This window comes from Halichoerus grypus, chromosome 8, assembly GCF_964656455.1.
Source record: "Halichoerus grypus chromosome 8, mHalGry1.hap1.1, whole genome shotgun sequence".
Classification (NCBI taxonomy): Eukaryota; Metazoa; Chordata; class Mammalia; order Carnivora; family Phocidae; genus Halichoerus; species Halichoerus grypus.
In genome coordinates, this window is record NC_135719.1 from 136,097,420 (window position 1) to 136,119,131 (window position 21,712).

The window sequence follows — 21,712 nt, forward strand, 5'->3', positions numbered from 1 at the left end:
GGATAACTACCAAATGATTCCCTTTGTATGTCATCTAGAAAAGACGAAACTCCAGGGATAAAAATCAGATGAGTGCTGCCAGGGGCTGGGTGTCGGGGGAGGGGATTTGTTACAGAGGGGCAGGGGGGAATTTTTCGAGGTGATGCGTATTAGGTTATGTCTGTATGTGTTTGTCAAAATGCATTGGACTGTGTATTTAAAATGGATGGGTTTTAATGATTTCAAGTTTACCTCCATAAGCCTTTAAAAGCCTTTAAAAACTACAGCAAAAGAAATCCTTTCTATGACATATTTTGCATAACTAACCAAAGAAAGTCACATAAAGGACTTTCAGCTGGACTCTGAATAAGATGATTGTACAAGACTATTTAATTAGACTGTCTCTTTGTGCTTGAACAATTTCATTCATTCAATGTATATTGAGTTTCTGTTATATACTATGGGTATCAAGCCTACTTAATTAAGGAGGAAAACCAAGACACTGGGAAGACTCATGACTTAGCTATATTGGATTGGAAGTCTATGCCTCAACAAAGTTGAGCCTAAATGCCCATGCCTGGTGAAGTGTGAGACCAGGGGAGGAGAAACCAGAAAAAAGAAAGTACGTGGAGCATTGACCATTCCTGATTCTCGGGATGTTTGCAAAGTGAAAATTTACTCGTCTCCCACATTCTTCAGCTATCTTCACATGGCTAAGTTTCACTGCTTCCAGATGGAAATTCAAGCAGGTCATGATTTTCCTGGTTATACATGGTTAATATAACATTCTATGGTCACTCTAAGTTGCATGTTAAATCAAGATTTAGACTATCCAGTGAAAAACATAAACCATTTCTTCAGTTTTCATCCAAAGGCAACGTGTCAGGTGTCAGTCAACTGCAGATTTTTCACCTGCCTACAGGTGCATGTCACTTGCCTTCAGGACAGGGACTCTCACTGACTTCTCTAGCCACATACATGTTCTTCCCCATTTGCCACCCAACCCATATCTAAAATTATAACTGATCCCCTCCTTAGTGGGATAATGTGGTGGAAAAAGAGGAAGATGGAGCAGTACATTTTTACTTGACCCTTATAAGTAAATCGGAATGAAACAAAACAAAATAAAACAAAACAAAATAATGCTCCTAATAGCTGAGAACTCCCAGGTAGCTAGCCTGGCAACTAACTTGGTACTGGACATAAACAATTTACTCAATATCAACATCAGAAAGGTTACTCCTTGACCAAGATGGGAGGAGACACAAACAAGGGCACTAGACAACCGCAAAGAGGATCAAACATTTGTCTTGCCTGGCTAACACTAGGGACCATCGGTTCTTTATCAATGACAACTCTATCCCACTTTATTACTCCTACCCCCTTTATAAGGGGATAGGCCCTTAAGAGGCCCATCATCAAACTACTTCTTGCTTACTGATAGCTTCCAACCCAGTACAAGCCCTCAATTTCCTAATAACTCCCCAAAGTCACCCATTCAAGCCAAACCTTATCACAAGCACATCCTACATCCCCTTATACTCACTGGCCTACAGCTCCTCATGGTGTAAGGTTTCCCTTACTACAGCAAATTAATAAACCTAGCACCGTTTGACTACAGTATTTCTTCCCTGGGCTTTGGTAGATGGTTTCGCACTCTTTGAGCCTGACAAATACTCAGAGCTCATTCTTTCTCTCATGAGCACGACCATGGATTCCTTGGAAGACTCCGTGCTGGGTCCATCCAGCCACAATACTTGTTCTACAGAAGGTATATTCTGTTCTTCCATTTCCTCCACCCATAACACCTGGAGTTTTGTTTGTTTTCTGTTTTTTTCCTTTTTTCTTCTTTTTTTCTTTTTTTTTTTTTTTTTCAGAGTTCTGCTCCATATGAACTCTCTCCACTGGACTCCCAGGCAATTCTTTCAGGAAGAAGTTGAAAGATTCTAAGATGAAAGTCCAGGTCACTCACATGCCCAGTATGTCTCAACTCTCATTCAAGGGAAAGGGTCATGAATCCTTTTTTCCCTCAACACATTTTGACAGAATAGTTCAGTCCCATGATAGCCATAGCTCTTCCTCTCTCTTCCAGCAAGTCCACGTACCAACCCAAATATCTTGCAAGATCTCCTGGGTGCGAGGCAGGCATCATTGCTTTTTGCACCCCCACTCCAGGAGACTCAAAGCACAGCTTTCTCCAAAGACAAAATCTCAGCCAGTATTTCTCATTCTATCTAAAAGTGATCCTTTGGTGGGGTTTAAGACAGTCTTCAAATTCTAAAAATCTGGGAATTTCTACTTGTTAGTGAGTCATCTCTCTCCAGGATGGTCACACCTACTATATGTGGTGTCCAGTGCCTTGGTCTAGAGTGCCTATATGAAATCCCGTCTTTTCCTCTGACACTATAACCATTTTAAGAGTTTCACTTTCCCACAATCTATAGAACTCAGAAATTCAAAAATAGAACTTTTCTTATTCTTTCCCTGAACTTACATTTTTTTTTTATTCTGATCTCCCATTTCCAACAATGGCACAAATTTTAATCTATATGCTTTCCTATAAATTCAGTGTCATATAGTGATTATTTTTCACACAAATCAAGATTATTTTTCCAATCCCAGTCAGGTTCATAAATGCCATTTCCTTCCCCACATACACTCTCTCCCCAATTCTATCCACCCTTTATCCACTGCCCATCCATGCCAGGCTGGGAATAATCTGCTTACATGACCGTCTGTACATAGCTGGTGGGAAAGCCATGCCTCCTTCTGGTTTCCTCAGTTTCTTAATAGTCTTGGCTTCCTGCTGTTCTCCTCTGCTGCTGGGGTGATCATCTGATCTGGTTCTTGATGTAGCTGCTTCCCCGTCTCCTCACTGGCAGCCAGTCCATAGGAAACTTCTGAGGACTTCCTCTAGTCTGACTGGCAGCCTCTTTGGATTGGAGCTTCACCCTGTATCCTATTCTGAGCTTAAAGGAAATTATGAATGGTTTGATGTCAGTCACTTTTGGCAAGGTGGGGATGGCCTGGGGAGGAAGGGGATCTTTCTTATTTATTTCCTTTAAAACCACTCCTCCACTTTTTTGGTCATCTTCCTAAAAGGCCTCACCCAAGCCATTCACTACCTTTGTTTTTTCATTCAATGCCCATGTCCAGTCAGTCAAAATCCTCAGATCAGAACGTGAGAGACACTTTGTGTTTATTTCATCTCTGCTACCACTCTCCATGCATAGACCTGAATCACCTTCTTTATTTTTTTATAAAATACAGTTATGATTTACATGCTTTAAACCTTTAAATCTGTCTCCATTGATTTTCAAGAAATTCCAAGTACTTAGCATAAAATTCCCTTCTTACTTTGGCTTTTATCTCCCTCTCTAACCTTATCTACTCTCCTTCCCCCGGATACACCCTGCACTCCAGTTTCTAAAAGATGTCCAGCTGTTTCACATCCCCTTGTCTTTGTTCTTACTCTACTCTCCTTCTGGATTGTTTTTCATCATTTATAATATATTTAAGGGTGCCTTTTATAAATAGGAATGACTATTCAGATGTTTCTTTTTGTTTTAAAAATTAATGTTTGATTTATTAAAGTTACCAATTTGAATTCTTAATTCCTTATCAAGGTTTTAAGTCCAGCTTATAAATCATATTGTATGTGTAAGTTGAGCTGACTTTAGCAATTATTTTTAAAGAATTTTTGAATAATTTTTGGTCCCACTCGAAAACTTTTTAAATGGAGCATTTTCCAACAATTTATTTTTTTTCAAAAATTTTTATTTACTTTAGAGAGAGAGAGCATGAGTAGGGGAGAGGGCAGAGAGAGAGGGAGAGAGGGAATCCCAGGCAGACTCCACTCTGAGCATAGACACCAACGTGGGGCTCAATCCCAGGACCCAGAGATCAGGACCTGACCTGATTCAAGAGTCAGACACCCAAACGACTGAGCCACCCAGGCGCCCCAACAATTTAGTTTTTAATTTTGATATATTTTAATTCCTCTTTAACTATTTTACCTGACCTAACTACAAAGCCTATTTACAAAACCCATTAACTAATAGCTTTCACTATAAGAAACATCATTTTATATTTTGTTGTTTATAAGAAATGATATGTCATTTTATATTGATCCATATTATTCACAGATTTCTTATTTGCAAGTTTGTCTATTTGTTACAATTTGTTTGTAACTCCAAAATCAGTGTCTGTGGCATGTTCGGGGTCATTCACAAGCACAGGAATCTATAGAGCAGGGAAATTTTTGATTGCCTGCCCAGCTGAGGTCAAAGAAGATGACACTCTGCATTCTTGTTTCAGTTGTCATACTGTAAACAAGAGTTCTTTCTATGGTCTATTTAGTGCCACTTTTTTTTTTTTTTTTTTTTGCATTTTTGTGCTTTTCTTGGTGATTTCTCTGTTCAAAATGGCTCTCTAGCACAGTGTTCAAGTGCTGGCTAGTGTTTCTAAGTACTAGACTGTTATGTGCCTGATGAAGAAAGTAAGGATATTGGATAAGCCTCATTCAGACTGTTCCTGGCTATTGTCCATGGGTTCAATGTTAAAGTATCAACAATATATATTAAATAAGGTGTCTTTAAATAGAAACACAAATAAAACAAAGTTATGGATTGATTTGTTCATGAAAAGATGATCAGAAGTTCACAAGAACCTAATCTTGTATTTCCTCTAGGAACAACAGTTCAGTATTTGCTAACTCAGTGTTCATAGTGACTTATAGAGACCATAACTAGTGTGAATATGAGAACCAACCATAATTCCAAAAAAGGAAAAAGCTGCCAATTAAACTATGACATGCCATTGATTGAAAGACACATCTTGATTTCAGGGACAAATGTGTCTCAAAATATGAAAATGTCTCAGAATTGATAAGCTAAATGATAAATATTTAAAATAATTTATGAGTCGATAAATAATGTTTATGGGGTATCTGGGTGGCTCGGTCGTTAAGCGTCTGCCTTCGGCTCAGGTCATGATCAGGCTCCCTGCTCAGTGGGAAGCCTGCTCCTCCCTCTCCCACTCCCCCTGCTTGTGTTCCCTCATTCACTGTCTCTCTCTCTGTCAAATAAATAAATAAAATCTTTATAAATAAATAAATAAATAAATAAATAAATAAATAAATAAAGTTTATAAATCTGTTCAGTTAAACCTATAATTAGAATAATCCTTGGGGCGCCTGGGTGGGTCAGTTGGTTCAGTGGCCAATTCTTGATACTCGCTAAGGTCATGATCTCAGGGTTCTGAGGTCGAGGCCCCATGTGAGGCTCTGCGCTGGGCGTGGAGCCTGCTTAAGATTCTTTTTCACTCTCCCTCTGCCCCTCCCCAACCCCGTGTGTTTTCTTGTTCTCTCTAAAAAAAAAAGAAGAACCCTTAATTTTTTTTGAATCTTCCATTGGTGAACACAAATCTAGAACTGATTTCAACTCAAAATAATAGATCTAACTCAGCCACTTAATTATACAATTTAATTTGGAGATATCATGATAAGCCAGATTCTACTAAAATTACAATTACAAAAAATAACCAATACATGCAGATTCTTTCATAATACACATTTTAAAAATTGTGTGTGTGTTTAAGATTTATTTATATATTTGAGAGACAGAGAGAAAGAGGAATAGTACAAGCAGGAGGGGCAAACAGAGGGAGAGAGAGAAACCCAACCAGACTTCATGTTGAACACGGAGCCCCACAAGGGGCTCGATACCACCACCCCCTGAGATAATAACCCTGAAATCACAACCTCAACCAAAACCAAGAGTCGATTGCCCAACCAACTGTGCTACCCAGGCACCCCTTAAAATTGTGTTTTAATTTTAACTGTGTAGCTTACAATACAAGGTGTCTGAGGTTTGATGAATTTTGATAATGTCCTAAATAACCAGCATGTGCCCTGCACCTTTGCTCCCTGATACACTTTATACCCCCAAGGTTTTAGCTTAAATTTCATGTATCTGTGGTTTTTCTTCATGCTATCAGAGTTAAACGCTTTCTTCTTTCCTTTATCTCTGTGAATCTATCACATTTGACTTACGTCCTTAAAATCATATTAAATATATAATTATTTGTTTAGATGTACTGGCGTTCCATTATGTGACACACATCAATCCTTATCTCTGAATCATGAGTGTCTCAGTATACCTACACAGCAGATACTTCATAATAGGACTTTTTCTTTTTTTTTTAATACCTGCCATGTGCCATGTCCTATGCAAGTACTGAGGATAAAATGTCAGATGAGGTTGGCCTTGACTTCCAAGGGCTTACAGCTTAAGAGGGTAAGCACACGTGCTTTGCTTTTTTGTTGTTGTTGTTGTTTTAAGATTTTATTTACTTATTTGACAGAGAGAGACACAGCGAGAGAGGGAACACAAGCAGGGGGAGTGGGAGAGGGAGAAGCAGGCTTCCCGCTGAGCGGGGAGCCCGATGCGGGGCTCGATCCCAGGACCCTGGGATCATGACCTGAGCCAAAGGCAGACGCTTAACAACTGAGCCACCCAGGCACCCCCACACGTGTGCTTTGTGAGAACAAATCAGAGGGTCCAAATCAGACTGAGGTGTTGAGATGGGAGAACGCAGGACAAAAGCATTTTCCAGGAGAACAGAGTTTGAAGTTTGCATGTGAGTTAATTAAGTAGATGAAGAAAATGTTAGTAGAATGAATCCATAAGTTGTGGTTATTTGTCAAGAAAATCCTCATGAGTCATCAAAAATCAACTAGATAGTTTTAAATAAAAGAGGTTTATAGTTCTAAATTCATGAACAAATGTGAGATTTAATCAAACTTGAAGTCTATATTATTAGAAGTATAATTGACAAAAAATGTACATCTTGTTAAGGAAGAAGTTGTAGAGAATGATGCCTAGGCTTTGGTTTAAATTAGTCATGGAGGTAATTCATTTTTTTTTTTTTAATTTGAGGAAAGAAGCAGAGTTACTTTGTGCCATTTGTTGGTTTTGGAGGAGTGGGGACGGCACTAGCAAAGGAAAGTGAGAAACTTGTGGCAGAAGAGAAGACAAAATAGGGTAGGGAACAATTAATAACTTTACCTTATAAGAAAATGCTTTAACTTTCTATTTGGCTAAAACATCAATTAGAGCAGAGATGGAACAGCCACCAGGTCCTTGCCTCTGACTCTCAAGGTGCAGCTCAGTTTGGAGGGAAAGATACCAAAGAAGCCTGGTGCATGGGCAGAATTTGTACGGCAGTGGTGGTCCCCACCTCAAGACAAGGTAGAGCCTTAGCCACTTGAAACGTTGGGCGCCTCCCTCAATAGTTTCAGGACTGTCTATGCCAGCCTGTCCCAGAGAATATGCTAGGGCATTTGGGACCAGATATGGTGCTTCCATGTGCACATCCCCAGTGCACAGTCTGTGATAGAGGGGTGTGCAAACCATTGTGATAACACCGTGTAATGACCTTAAGAGAGGTGTGTCTGGAGTAAGCTGGAGGACTGTAGGAACTTTTCACCCAGTCTGTAAATATCTAATATATAGGAGAGATCACTTAGGAAATAGAGCAAATGAACTAATCAACTCCCCTTTCTTGTTTCCTTCCATCACTGTGGCTTTATAAATGTTCTTGTTTCCTATAATATTTGTAGAGGGCGCTTTACTTCAAAACATGGTTTAGGGAATTCTAGAAGGTTCCTGAAAACTTCCCAGCAATTACCACAGAGGAACTATAGGAGTAAGGGCACTTCAGTTGGAGGGGATCCACTTTTATAGTTGTTCCTTGTCAGGGTTTCATTGTAACATTTCATTTGCCCAAATAGTTCCATGATCAAAAATATAGGAATAAAATTTTTGACAGTATAAATTATTATACATATTGATCCTTAATAAAAGGCTATGCTTTTAATATAGGAAATAACAATGACAAATATCACTAGGTTCAGATATGCTTTCAGTTGATTGCCCAACACATTTTCAAAAAACTATGTAATTCTTAAAGGTCCAAGGGATTTCTATGACTAAAATTATTGATATGGACAGGTCTTAGAATGCTAGAAAAAGAATTGGACTAATAGCAGAAAGATAAAACACACTTCACAGACATAGAAAAACAAAACAACTTTGGAGTATTTTTTTCTTTCACAGTTTTTATGATAGAAGAAAAACAGATTGGCAACTGTTGTCTTCAGATCCCTGATCCATTAATACAACCAGCTAAATATAAACATCAAACAGATAAGGGTGAGCAAAAAAATGCACTAGATTTGCAGAAAGAAAAAAAAAGATATGAGAGTTAGAACATGCCTACATGTTAAAAATTAATTTAAAGAATGGAGAGAGTTAAGAAAGTGCTTTAAAAATAGTTGCCAGTAAATTGAGTTGTTAAATTTAACAGTGACCCATAGTACCTCGCTCCTTCCCAGAATTGACATCCACTTTTTTCCTTTGTGCCTCTGATTAATGCAACATTTATAATACATGGAGAAATCGTGGGTGAACAGAGCTATAATGAGCTGAGGTGCCTAAATCTTGTAAAGATTCTATAACCAGCAGCTGGAAACTGAAATTAGGATGAAATCATTTAAGTCCAAATAATGTAACTTCCCTAACATCTGTCAAAGACTTGGCTTTTAATCTTATGATTGGAAATGGGTATTGCCACAAGAACAGAATTTTCCTGGTTAACTCCGTCATTGTCGAAGTTAAAGTGAATTTTATGGTGATTTTATGGTAGAATGTCAGTTAATGCTCTGAAGATTACACTACACAGGGATAGAGAAGACACCTGAAAAGCAGAATTTCTTGCTTTGTTTGTTTTATTTTATGCTACTTGCTATCATCTCTAATGAGTTCACTAAAGAGGGAGAAGTATTTCTGGCTTCTGCGTGGAATGATGAAGATCTTTGCTCTGAAGAGGTCAGAGAAAGCCAGGAACAGGTTCCTTAAGACCCAGTGGGTGTTCTCATGGATATTTACCATTCTTGAATGCTTGAATGTTTATATTTTCACCTTACCTTTCTTTCCTCATTGTGCATCTCCTGAAAATCTGGATGATCCATGGGGACCAATTAGATGGAGGCACATTAAAATTTCTTCCTAAAGTTGTGAAAAAACAAGCAATATTTTTAGTGTAAATATGCCACATGCAATATTGGAGACATAGATCGATATGTATTAGTCAGGGTTCTCCAGAGAAACAGAACCAATAGGAGAGAGAGATAGAGAGAAAGATTTCTTATGAGGTATATAATAGATATATAAAGAGATTTATTAAAGGAACTGGATCATGCAATTATGGAGGCTGAGGAATCCCACCATCTGGCCTCTGCAAACTGGAGACACAGGAAAGCAGGTGGTGTCGTTCAAAAGCCTGAGAACCAGAGAGCTGATGGTATAGATTCCAGTCCAGATCTGACAGCCCAAGAACCAAGAGCACCAAGGGCAAGATCGCTGTCCCAGCTCACACAATCAAGCAGAGATTCCTCCTTCCTCTACCGCACTATTCTAGTCAGGCCCTCAACAGAGTGAATGATGCTCTCCCACACTGGGGAGGTCAATCCACTTGACTCAGTCTACCAATTCAAATGCTAATCATCTCTCCCAGAAATCCCCTCACAGACATACCCAGAAATTATGTTTAACCAGATACCTGACCATTCCATGATCCAGTCACGTTGACACATAAAATTAACTACCACACTATACTGAAAAGCTTGTTACTTTTCTAAAACTCAAATCTATGTATCTCATTTTTTTTTTTTCTAAATCTGGTAACCGCATTAGCCACATAAATAATAAAGTATGTTTGTGTATTTGGTGACATAATAGTCACAGCTATCTGATTGCATTTCTATTGGAAATACTTTTTTTCCCTATAAAAACAAAGTGAATTCAAAAACAAATTATAAATAACTTAAAATGATTGTTTATTTTTCATATTTTTCATATAATTTTCCCTCTACTAATTCAGAACACAAGCAGTTTAATTTTATCTGATTTCTTTAGATGACACAACTTGGTTTGATTGGAAAAATAAAAAAAACACTGACAAGGACTCACTGAAATTATAATTGATATTTGTAATGCCTTCAAGATTCACGGATGGAAAATATTCCAAAAACCTCCAGTATTTTCATTGTAATTCTTCGATTTCCTTATAAGTATCACCTTAGCTCTGAGTAAAAGATGATGTTCCCAAGGTTGGGGGCTGTAAAACTTTCTTTTTCCAATAAGAAATGCAGTTATAAATCATTCATTAAACTTTAATAAATCTCTTTTCCAGAGGTACACTCTGCTCCACTGGGTATCAAAATCTCCTAACAGCTAATTATGGAATGTGAAGGTTACATATTTTTCAGCCCAATAACTGTAAGATGCTAAACAAAAGATCAAAAGATTAGTTTTAATAAAATTCAATAAACCAAAAAGTGTAAATAACACGGATGAAGAAGCTTTGAAATGTCAATATGGTTTCTATATGAGATTTTACTTCTGTTGTAAGTAAACCAGAGAAAGAATTTAGGCAAAACCAATTTTTACTAGCATTCACTGAAAATTTCTTTTAAATGGTGGCATACATTATATGTTATTAACACAGTTTAAAACATAGAACCTACTTAATGTTGCCTAACTTTGTAGGTTCTTAAATTATTTTCCTTATTGAAAAGTAAAAGGTCTCAAATATGTAATGTTAAATATGTAAAACCTCTATTTCCCCCATAATAACTGAAGGAAAAATAGAAAGTAAATTGGAATATTCTTAACAATAAATAATTGTTAGAAGAAGGTAAAAATCTAGCTGAAGTTTGCTTTCTAATTACAGACCCAGAATTGAAAGAGAAAATGTTTTGAGTTTGGGCTTAAGTAGACTAACCACAAATAACCATAATTCTCTATAAATGGACTGACGTGCTGAGTACAGCTTTATGCATGCTGATCCCAGCTCCCCACGAGAGAGCTAAGCTACACTTATTCAGTAGCAGGTCACACTTCAGAGCCTATTGGATTCTTAGCGACACAATACCCACGCCTACAGCTGGTGCCAAGAACAATCTGGAGTCAGGCAGAGTAGGAATTACGGTGAAGAGCCACCACTCCCTTAACTATAGGCCATTAAAGGAAAATAAACACAGACAGAAGGAATGAGCTCCTTCCTATTACAACCTGAATTTACCACTTTGTCTTTTGGTTGTTCTGTGGAGGAAATCATCACTCCAGAGCCTTCAGCATTGTCTCATGATCTCAACTCCTGGAACATGGCAGTGCACAAAGTCAACCTACTGGAGAATGGATACTGAGCGTAACCTGCAGAGGAGGAGTGGACGCAAGTCGGCTGGTGCGTGGTTGAGGCAGAGACCCAATCATATGTTTAAAATGGCCCCACTCCTTTAAACTCTCTCACTTCCTGTTCCTTAAATAAACCTATATTATCCAAAACCAAAATGGCAAGATAGCTGAGAAAACATTTGAGCCACTGAAATCAATGTTAAAAATTAGTTTTAAATATATCTGGTATCTTAAGTGAATGTGGTATTATGATCTCATATTGAAATTATATTTTTAATTTTCCAAAACTGTAAAGTGGCTTACCAGAGGTTAATATACTTTCCTTTTTTTAACAAAATTATATTGACAAGTTTTTAAAAGTTTTTGCTTTGGGGTGCCTGGGCGGCTCAGTCAGTTAAAGCACCTGACTCTTGGTTTCCGCTCAGGTCATGATCTCAGGGTCGCTGGATCAGCCCTGTGTTTTGCTCTGTGCTCAGTGGGGGGTCTGCTTGTCCCTTTCCCTCTGCTCTTCCCCCTGCTCTCTTTATCTCTCTCTCAAATAAATGATAAATAAAATCTTAAAAAAAAAACAAAGTTTTTGCTTATTCTTTATTTCTCTTCTTGTAGATTCCATAGAAATGAATGATAAAAACAGAATCATTTTGGGTTCAAGCTAAAACATTTTTTCCTAATTAAAATATGTATAATCTGGGACATCTGGGTGGCTCAGTCTGTTAAGCGTCTGCCTTCTGCTCAGGTCATGATCCCAGGATCCTGGGATTGAGTCCCTCATTGGGCTCCTTGCTCAGCTAGGAGCCTGATTCTCCTGCCTGCCTCTTTCCCTGCTTGTGTGCTCTTTCTCTCTCTGACAAATAAGTAAATAAAATCTTTTTAAAAATAATAAAATATATATAATTGAAGGCTTCATGAAATGTAGCCCTCTTAAAGCTGAAAAGAAAAAGATCAAAACAATTCAATATAAACATGTAAAATACTGTTATATAATATGCATTGTATAGAATTATACAAATATCTTATGTAATTAATAAACTATAAAATATAATTATAAAAATATAGTATAAAAATACAATTATATATTATATAAAATACAATACTGTATTGCATACTTAAGATTTGCTAAGTAGGTAGATCTTAAGTGTTTTTATCACAATATAATAATAATAATAGTAATAATAGGCGTGGGAGAAAACTTGGGGAGGTGATGAATATGTTTACAGCCTTGACGGTAGTGATGGTTTCACTGGTATATACTCATCCCCCAATTCATCGAGTTTTATACATTAAATATGGACAGCTTTTTACATGTCAATCATACCTCAATAAAGTGGGGTTTTATTTTGTTTTGTTTTTTTAAAAAGGCCAGAGCCCAAAAGCAATGTCCCTCCTCTACCCCTCCAACCCCGGCCTTGGGGCTCATGTTATAGTTCTCCTGGTCCTGGAGGCTCAGTAAGTGTTTTTTAAAGTCAATTATTATTTAAACTTGTATTATTATTTTCTTATTGGTGTTACTTACTGAAAACCCCCTTTCAAAATAAATAACTTGAGGTTAACCACTGATACATATAGATGTGTAATGTATTGCAATATGAATAGGAGCACTAAGCAATTCTAAACTCAGTAAGGAAAGACCAGGGGAGTCTCAGAATGACATGACATCAATGTTCCCATAGCAGTATGCATTTGGGGGTGAAATGCCTTGAAAAGATATTGTCTCATAGCTACATGGATTAAGCAGGGAGTTCAAACAAATTCCCAGAGGGCTTCTGGAGACACTGAACTCAGAAAAGAATGAGACTTACAAAGTCGGTTGACTTAGAATGATAGGGCTCGGGGCAAAACTCACCACAGGCGTCGGAAAAGTACCCAAACCTGATTTTCCTTCTCAACTCTTCCCTCCATCTTAGATTAACTACTGACCCACAATTTTATTCTCTGCCCCTCCTTGATGACCCCACACAAATTCTTTCTTTTTCATGAAGACTTCCACTGTATTTCCAGATAAAGGGAACTGTTTTTCCTCAGAGCACCTTCCTCACACTATGTTTTAACCTATGCTATTTGTGCTCAGGAGAAAGTTGGTGTTATACTCAGCTTTCTATGACCTGGGGTCCCATTTCACAATACCTTGTGCATAGTACAGGCTAAAATGGTAAACCTTGGGTATCCATGAATTTAAAATTTGTTATTTATCTATGAATTATCTCAAGAGACTATGACCCATAATAATATGCTATTTTGATGGGGTCCAAAAGATGATGTGTCAGTGGTTCACTTAGGCAATGAATGATCCCACAGAACTAAATGGTGACCGTGCTCAACATCTTTGTGTCCTATCCACTCTTCATAATAAACTAGCTGATAGCATTTAGATTTACTACCATGCAGTTTATAGGAAATTATAAAAATTGGCAAATTATCCAAGGTCCCCAGAATGTACCCTCTACAAAAGTCCAGAGCCCTCTGCAAAGACACTTAGTGTTGAATTGATTGGGTGTTGAGTAAGTTGATTAGAAATATAATATTGAAAATCTCAACTGGTTCCAAGTGAAATTTAAGGTACATATTTGCAGCTATCATAAAACATAAATTAGGCTTTCTTTTGCCAATATTTTCCTTGACATTGTAAAAGAAATATCCATTAGAACTATAAAGACATCTACATTCTCAGTGTATCTTTAGTTAAGTCTGTTCAGATTGTTCAGATATCATTTTTTGATATATCATCAAACCAGGATTCAAAGCCACCTGATTTCAGTGTCTACTTGAACCTTAATAATGATCAAAGACTTCTTAAAATGTCCTCAATGCATCCAGGGAAGTTAATATGTTTGCTTTAACAGGAAGAGCCAATTAAAAGTAATAAAATTTGAGAGCCTATTGAAAGAAGTACGCAGAACTCCATATTATGTCAGATTAAAAAAATAAATGAACAAATGAGGCACAATCCTTTTACCAAGGGTATGACAACCTAACCAAGAAAAATAAAACAATCACACTAAGAAATGACTAAAATAAAATACCTTAAATGGTAAGTATTCTAAGAAATGTAAAAACAAATTAAGTTAGTTTTCAAGGAGAACTTGGGGGAAAACTTGTGAGGGAGAAGGTGGATTTGAAAGATGAGTAAAACTTTAACAGGAAGGCATAAGCAAAGGCAGGAGTCAGGGAGAGCAAACCACACTGGAGGAGGAAGGTACTGTTTCGTTTGGCACAGAGTGTACGGTGCAGTGGGGTGGGTGCACCTGCTCCCTTCCCATCATGCCTCTCCCTGGGTAGGATGGCACCACATCAAGTTTCATTCAGTGATGCACTAAAGCACCAAAAGGGCCATCTCCTTCCTAAACCCCAGTCAAAACTTGTGCCAGAGATCTGATACCAACCTTGTACGTCTAACAGACATTCAAGTCAGTATCTTTCTCTCTCATTGGGTATTTTTGTTTTATTGCCAATTGTGGAGAGACAGGCTTAGTTACCTGTTAAAGACCTTCAGATATTACAAGTAGGTGAAGAAGCTGCAGAGAGATTCCGGGCAAAAGCAGTTTCCTCTGAGGGTATCCGAAATTACAAAATGACACTCATAGGTAGGTGTCTGCTCCATTTGTTTCTAATTCGGCGCGCAAGTGCTGAAAAGGGAAAGCTTCATACACAAAGGCCTAGCAAATTAAAAAAACAAAACAAAACTGGGGCACCTGAGTGGCTCTGTCCATTAAGCATCTGATTTCAGCTCAGACCCTGATGTCAGGATTGGGGGATCAAGCCCCGTGTCAGGCTCTGTGCTCAGTGCAGAGTCTGCTTGAGATTCTCTCTCCACCTCTGCTCCTCCCTCCCTCTCAAATAAATAAATAAAATCTTTAAAAAAAAAAAAAGACTGAGAGTTTGACTTTTTCTTTGCCGATTCAGATGCCTTTTATTTCTTTTTGTTGTCTGATTGCTGTGGCTAGGACTTCTAGTACTATGTTGAATAGCAGTGGTGATAGTGGACATCCCTGGCATGTTCCTGACTTTAGGTGGGAAGCTCTCAGTTTTTCCCCATTGAGAATGATATTCGCTGTTCGTTTTTCATAGATGGCTTTTATGATATTGAGATATGTACCCTCTATCCCTACACTCTGAAGAGTTTTAATCAAGAAAGGATGCTGTATTTGTCAAATGCTTTTTCTGCATCTATTGAGAGGATCATATGGTTCTTGTTCTTTTATTAATGTATTGTATCACATTGATTGATTTGCGGATGTTGAACCAACCTTGCAGCCCAGGGATAAATCCCACTTGGTCATGGTGAATAATCCTTTTAATGTACTGTTGGATCCTATTGGCTACTATTTTGGTGAGAATTTTTGCATCCATGTTCATCAGGGATATTGGTCTGTAATTCTTTTTGATGGGGTCTTTGCCTGGTTTTGGGATCAAGGTAATGCTGGCCTCATAAAATGAGTTTGGAAGTTTTCCTTCCATTTCTATTTTTTGGAACAGTTTCAGAAAAATAGGTATTAATTCTTCTTTAAATGTTTGGTAGAATTCCCCTGGGAAGCCATCTGGCCCTGGGCTTTTGTTTTTTGGGAGATTTTTGATTACTGCTTCAATTTCCTCAGTGGTTATGGGTCTGTTCAGGTTTTCTATTTCTTCCTGGTTCAGTTTTGGTATTTTATACATCTCTAGGATTGCATCCATTTCTTCCAGATTATCTAATTTGCTGGCATATAGTTGCTCATAATATGTTCCTATAATTGTTTGTATTTCTTTGGTGTTGGTTGTGATCTCTCCTCTTTCATTCATGATTTTATTTATTTGGGTCCTTTCTCTTTTCTTTTTGATAAGTGTGGCCTGGGGTTTATCAATCTTATTAATTCTTTCAAAGAACCAGCTCCTAGTTTTGTTGATCTGTTCTACTGTTCTTTTGGTTTCTATTTCATTGATTTCTGCTCTGATCTTTATTATTTCTCTTCTCCTGCTGGGTTTAAGTTTTATTTGCTGTTATTCTCCAGCTCCTTTAGGTGTAGGGTAGGTTGTGTATTTGAGACCTTTCTTGTTTCTTGAGAAAGGCTTGTATTGCTATATACTTTCCTCTTAGGACCGCCTTTGCTGCATCCCAAAGATTTTGAATAGTTGTGTTTTCATTTTCATTTGTTTCCATGAATTTTTTTAATTCTTTAATTTCCTGGTTGGCCCATTCATTCTTTAGTAAGATGCTCTTTAGCCTCCATGTATTTGAGTTCTTTCCGACTTTCCTCTTGTGATTGAGTTCTAGTTTCAAAGCATTGTGGTCTGAAAATAGGCAGGGAATGATCCCAATCTTTTGGTACTGGTTGAGATCTGATTTGTGACCTAGGATGTGATCTATTCTGGAGAATGTTCCATAGGCACTAGAGAAGAATGTGTATTCTGTTGCTTTGGGATGGAATGTTCTGAATATATCTGTGAAGTCCATCTGGTCCAGTGTGTCATTTAAAGCCTTTATTTCCTTGTTGATCTTTTGCTTAGATGATCTGTCCATTTCAGTGAGGGGGGGTGTTAAAGTCCCCTACTATTATTGTATTGTTGTCGATGTGTTTCTTTGATTTTGTTATTAATTGGCTTATATAATTGGCTGCTCCCATGTTAGGGGCATAGATATTTACAATTGTTAGATCTTCTTGTTGGATAGACCCTTTAAGTAGGATATAGTGTCCTTCCTCATCTCTTATTACAGTCTTTGGTTTAAAATCTAATTTGTCTGATATAAGGATTGCCACCCCAGCTTTCTTTTGGTGTCTATTACCATGGTAAATGGTTTTCCACCATCTCACTTTCAATCTGGAGGTGTCTTTGCGTATAAAATGAGTCTCTTGCAGACAGCATATTGGTTGGTCTTGTTTTTTTATCCAGTCTGATACCCTGTGTCTTTTGACTGGGACATTTAGCCCATTTACATTCAGGGTAACTATTGAAAGATATGAATTTAGTGCCATTGTATTGCCTGTAAGGTGACTGTTACTGTATATTGTCCATGTTCCTTTCTGGTCTATGTTACTTTTAGGCTCTCTCTTTGCTTAGAGGACCCCTTTCAAGATTTCTTGTAGGGCTGGTTTCATGTTTGCAGATTCCTTTAGTTTTTGTTTGTCCTGGAAGCTTTTTATCTCTCCTTCTATTTTCAATGAAGCCTAGCTGGATAGAGTATTCTTGGTTGCATATTTTTCTCATTTAGTGCTCTGAATATATCCTGCCAGTCCTTTCTGGCCTGCCAGGTCTCTGTGGATAGGTCTATTGCCAATCTAATGTTTCTACCATTGTAGGTTACAGACCTCTTGCCCCGAGCTGCTTCCAGGATTTTCTCTTTGTCTCTGAGACTCGTAAGTTTTACTATTAGATGTCAGGGTGTTGACCTATTTTTATTGATTTTGAGGGGGGTTCTCTGTGCCACCTGGATTTTGATGCCTGTTTCCTTCCCCAAATTAGGGAAGTTCTCTGCTATAATTTGCTCCAATATACCTTCTGCCCCTCTCTCTCTTTCTTCTTCTTCTGGGATCCCAACTATTCTAATATTGTTTCTTCTTACGGTATCACTTACCTCTCAAATTCTGCCCTTGTGATCCAGTAGTTGTTTATCTCTCTTTTCCTCAGATTCTTTGTTTTCCATCATTTAGTCTTCTATCTCACTGATTCTCTCTTCTGCCTCATTTATCCTAGCAGTTAGAGCCTCCATTTTTGATTGCACCTCATTAATAACCTTTTTGATTTCAACTTGGTTAGATTTTAGTTCTTTTATTTCTCCAGAAAGGGTTTCTCTAGTATCTTCCATGTTTTTTTCAAGCCCAGCTAGTATCTTTATAATCGTCATTCTGAACTCTAGTTCCTACATCTTACTAATGTCCATATTGATTAGGTCCCTGGCAGTCGGTACTGCCTCTTGTTCTTTTTTTGAGGTGATTTTTTCCATCTTGTCATTTTGTCCAGAGGAGAATAGATGAATGAGAGAAGAAGTCAAACTCTCACTCTTTGCAGATGATATGATACTTTATGTGGAAAACCCAAAAGACTCCACCCGAAAACTGCTAGAACTCCTACAGGAATTCAGTAAAGTGGCAGGATATAAAATCAATGCACAGAAGTCAGTGGCATTCCTATACACCAACAACAAGACAGAAGAAAGAGAAATTAAGGAGTCGATCCCATTTACAATTGTACCCAAAACCATAAGATACCTAGGACTAAATCTAACCAAAGAGGCAAAGAATCTGTACTCAGAAAACTATAAAATACTCATGAAAGAAATTGAGGAAGACACAAAGAAATGGAAAAATGTTCCATGCTCATGGATTGGAAGAACAAATATTGTGAAGATATCAATGCTACCTAGAGCAATCTACACATTTAATGCAATCCCTATCAAAATACCATCCACTTTTTTCAAAGAAATGGAACAAATAATCCTAAAATTTGTATGGAACCAGAAAAGACCCCGAATAGCCAGAGGAATGTTGAAAAAGAAAAGCAAAGCTGGTGGCATCACAATTCTGGACTTCAAGCTCTATTACAAAGCTGTCATCATCAAGACAGTATGGTACGGCACAAAAACAGACACATAGATTAATGGAACAGAATAGAGAGCCCAGAAATGGATGCTCAACTCTATGGTCAACTCATCTTCGACAAAACAGGAAAGAATGTCAAGTGGAAAAAAGACAGTCTCTTCAACAAATGGTGTTGGGAAAATTGGATCGCCACATGCAGAAGAATGAAACTGGACCATTTCCTTACACCACACACAAAAATAGACTCAAAATGGTTGAAAGACCTAAATGTGAGACAGGAGTCCATCAAAATCCTAGAGAAGAACACAGGCAGCAACCTCTTCGACCTCAGCTGCAGCAACTTCTTCCTAGAAACATCGCCAAAGGCACAAGGAAGCAAGGGCAAAATGAACTATTGGGACTTCATCAAGATAAAAAGATTTTGCACAGCAAAGGAAACAGTCAACAAAACCAAAAGACAACCAACAGAATGGGAGAAGATGTTTGTAAATGACATGTCAGGTAAAGGGTTAGTATCCAAAATCTATAAAGAACTTATCAAACTCAATACCCAAAGAACAAATGATCCAATCAAGAAATGGGCAGAAGACATGAACAGACATATTTCCAAAGAAGACATCCAAATGGCCAACAGACACATGAAAAAGTGCTCGACACTGCTCAGCATCAGGGAAATCCAAATCAAAACCTCAATGAGATACCACCTCACACCAGTCAGAATGGCTAAAATTAACAAGTCAGGGAACGACAGATGTTGGCAAGGATGCGGAGAAAGGGGAACCCTCCTACACTGTTGGTGGGAATGCAAGCTGGAGCAGCCACTCTGGAAAACAGTATGGAGCTTCCTCAAAAAGTTGAAAATAGAGCTACCCTACGACCCAGCAATTGCACTACTGGGTATTTACCCCAAAGATACAAATGTAGTGATCCAAAGGGGTACATGCACCCCAATGTTTATAGCAGCAATGTCCACAGTAGCCAAACTATGGAAAGAGCCAAGATGTCCATCAACAGATGAATGGATAAAAATGATGTGGTATATATATACACAATGGAATATTATGTAGCCATCAAAAAAAAAATCTTGCCATTTGCAACGATGTGGATGGAACTAGAGGATATTATGCTAAGCGAAATAAGTCAATCAGAGAAAGACATGTATCATATGATCTCACTGACATGAGGAATTCTTAATCTCAGGAAACAAACTGAGGGTTGCTGGAGTGGTGGGGGGTGGGAGGGATGAGGTGGCTGGGTAATAGACATTGGGGAGGGTATGTGCTATGGTGAGCACTGTGAATTGTGTAAGACTGCTGAATCACAGACCTGTACCTCTGAAACAAATAATACAATATATGTTTAAAAAAAAAAAGAAAAAAGAAGATAGTAGGAAGGGGAAAATGAAGGGGGGGAAATCAGAGGGAGAGACGAACCATGAGAGACTATGGGCTCTGAGAAACAAACTGAGGGTTCTAGAAGGGAGAGGGGTGGGGGGATGGGTTAGCCTGCTGATGGCTATTAAAGAGGGCACGTATTGAATGGAGCACTGGGCGTTATACGCAAACAATGAATCATGGAACACTACATCAAAAACTAATGATGTAATGTATGGTGATTAACATAACATAATAAAATAAAATTTTAAAAAATATATTTAAAAAAAGACAAACTTACTGTGTACATGAAAAGAAATGATGGCACTACATTTTTCTTCTCTTTGACTGATCTTGAGAAAAAAAGCCCCCAAACACTGTTTTCCAAATAAGAAATCAGTACAGCTTCATCTTCAGAGATGTCATGTGGGCTATGCCCCAAGTGAATATTTCAGGGGAGCGCTTGCTTTGGTAGCTCAGAAATGCTGGGGTCTACATCCCAGTGGTGAGTTCTCAGTGCTCATTAATGGTGGGTATAGGAATCTGTCCTTCTGGGTTTTTCTCACAGCAAATCTGTAGCTATTTACCAGACAAACATTCTTAATGAAATGAAAGCAATTTATAAAATCAAATGCATATGACAGAAGTTTCACAACTCAGAGAACATCATATTAGGTATCACTGAAACTTCTCTTAAAATCAGCTGAAGGCTGATGAAATGTCTCAACCACCCAATTCACAATCCGGAATAAAAATAATTTTTCAAAATTTAAATGTCAAATTTCAATATCATCTTTAAACTGTTTAAGAAGAGGTCTTGGCATGTAATGTGGTCTTTAAGGTTAGAAAGACCTGATGTTTTATTCTTCAACATGTGACTTTAGGTAAATCTATGACTTTGAGTAAATTAGACTCATGTTTATTATTAAATTATGTATCTTAAATATAAACATTTTAATTATTAATTATATTATTTATTATTAAGGAGACATATTTGAAATATGCTTTATATGTCATATTAAGGAGATAAACTTAAAACAATTATTTTATAAGAAAGTGAAAGCATCCCGATTACCATGTTCAGAAAGGACAAACTATATTGCTGTTACAGGTAACCACTGCAATGTATTATCACAAATATTCACACAAATATCTTAGAGCCCCTAAAATTCCATTTGTGGTCCATCTCTGAAGAGCCCAGTCTTCATACATTACTAAAGTTGAAAAGAAACTTTCAGATAAAAGAGGTTTTTTACTGGCTCAGAGAATGGATGGCTGGCTTTTCAAAAACAAACCAAAAATGGATTTTCTGTATTACAGCCTCTGAGTACCAGGTTTAACTGTTAAGCTGCCTAGTTCAAAGATAATTAAAAGTTATCTCCTTTCCACCGATTTTCAAATTGGAAAACATACGTGGCAATACTTAGTAATACAACCTATGTCAAAGGTTTTTAAAAGTAGAACACAGAAAGCCAGATGAATTTTGTCAGTCAGAATAAAGTTTTGATGTCATAAAGTCCACCAATATTCACCTTTAATTGAGCAGGATGGGAAACTTTGAGAGAGGGAGATCATGAAAGAGAAAGAAAAG

The 21,712-nt window shown here is 37.6% G+C and overlaps 1 long non-coding RNA gene across 1 annotated transcript in view; it reads right to left on the reverse strand.

Moving 5' to 3' along the window:
- Nucleotides 1-21,712, reverse strand: part of LOC118544252 (uncharacterized) — a 170,524-nt gene that overhangs the window by 4,172 nt on the left and 144,640 nt on the right. The window contains exons 3-4 of the long non-coding RNA XR_013450203.1: nt 8,966-9,047; nt 2,707-2,948 (exon numbers count right to left, since the gene is read on the reverse strand). This is a non-coding gene — a long non-coding RNA (uncharacterized LOC118544252). The remainder of the gene's footprint in view (nt 1-2,706; nt 2,949-8,965; nt 9,048-21,712) is intronic.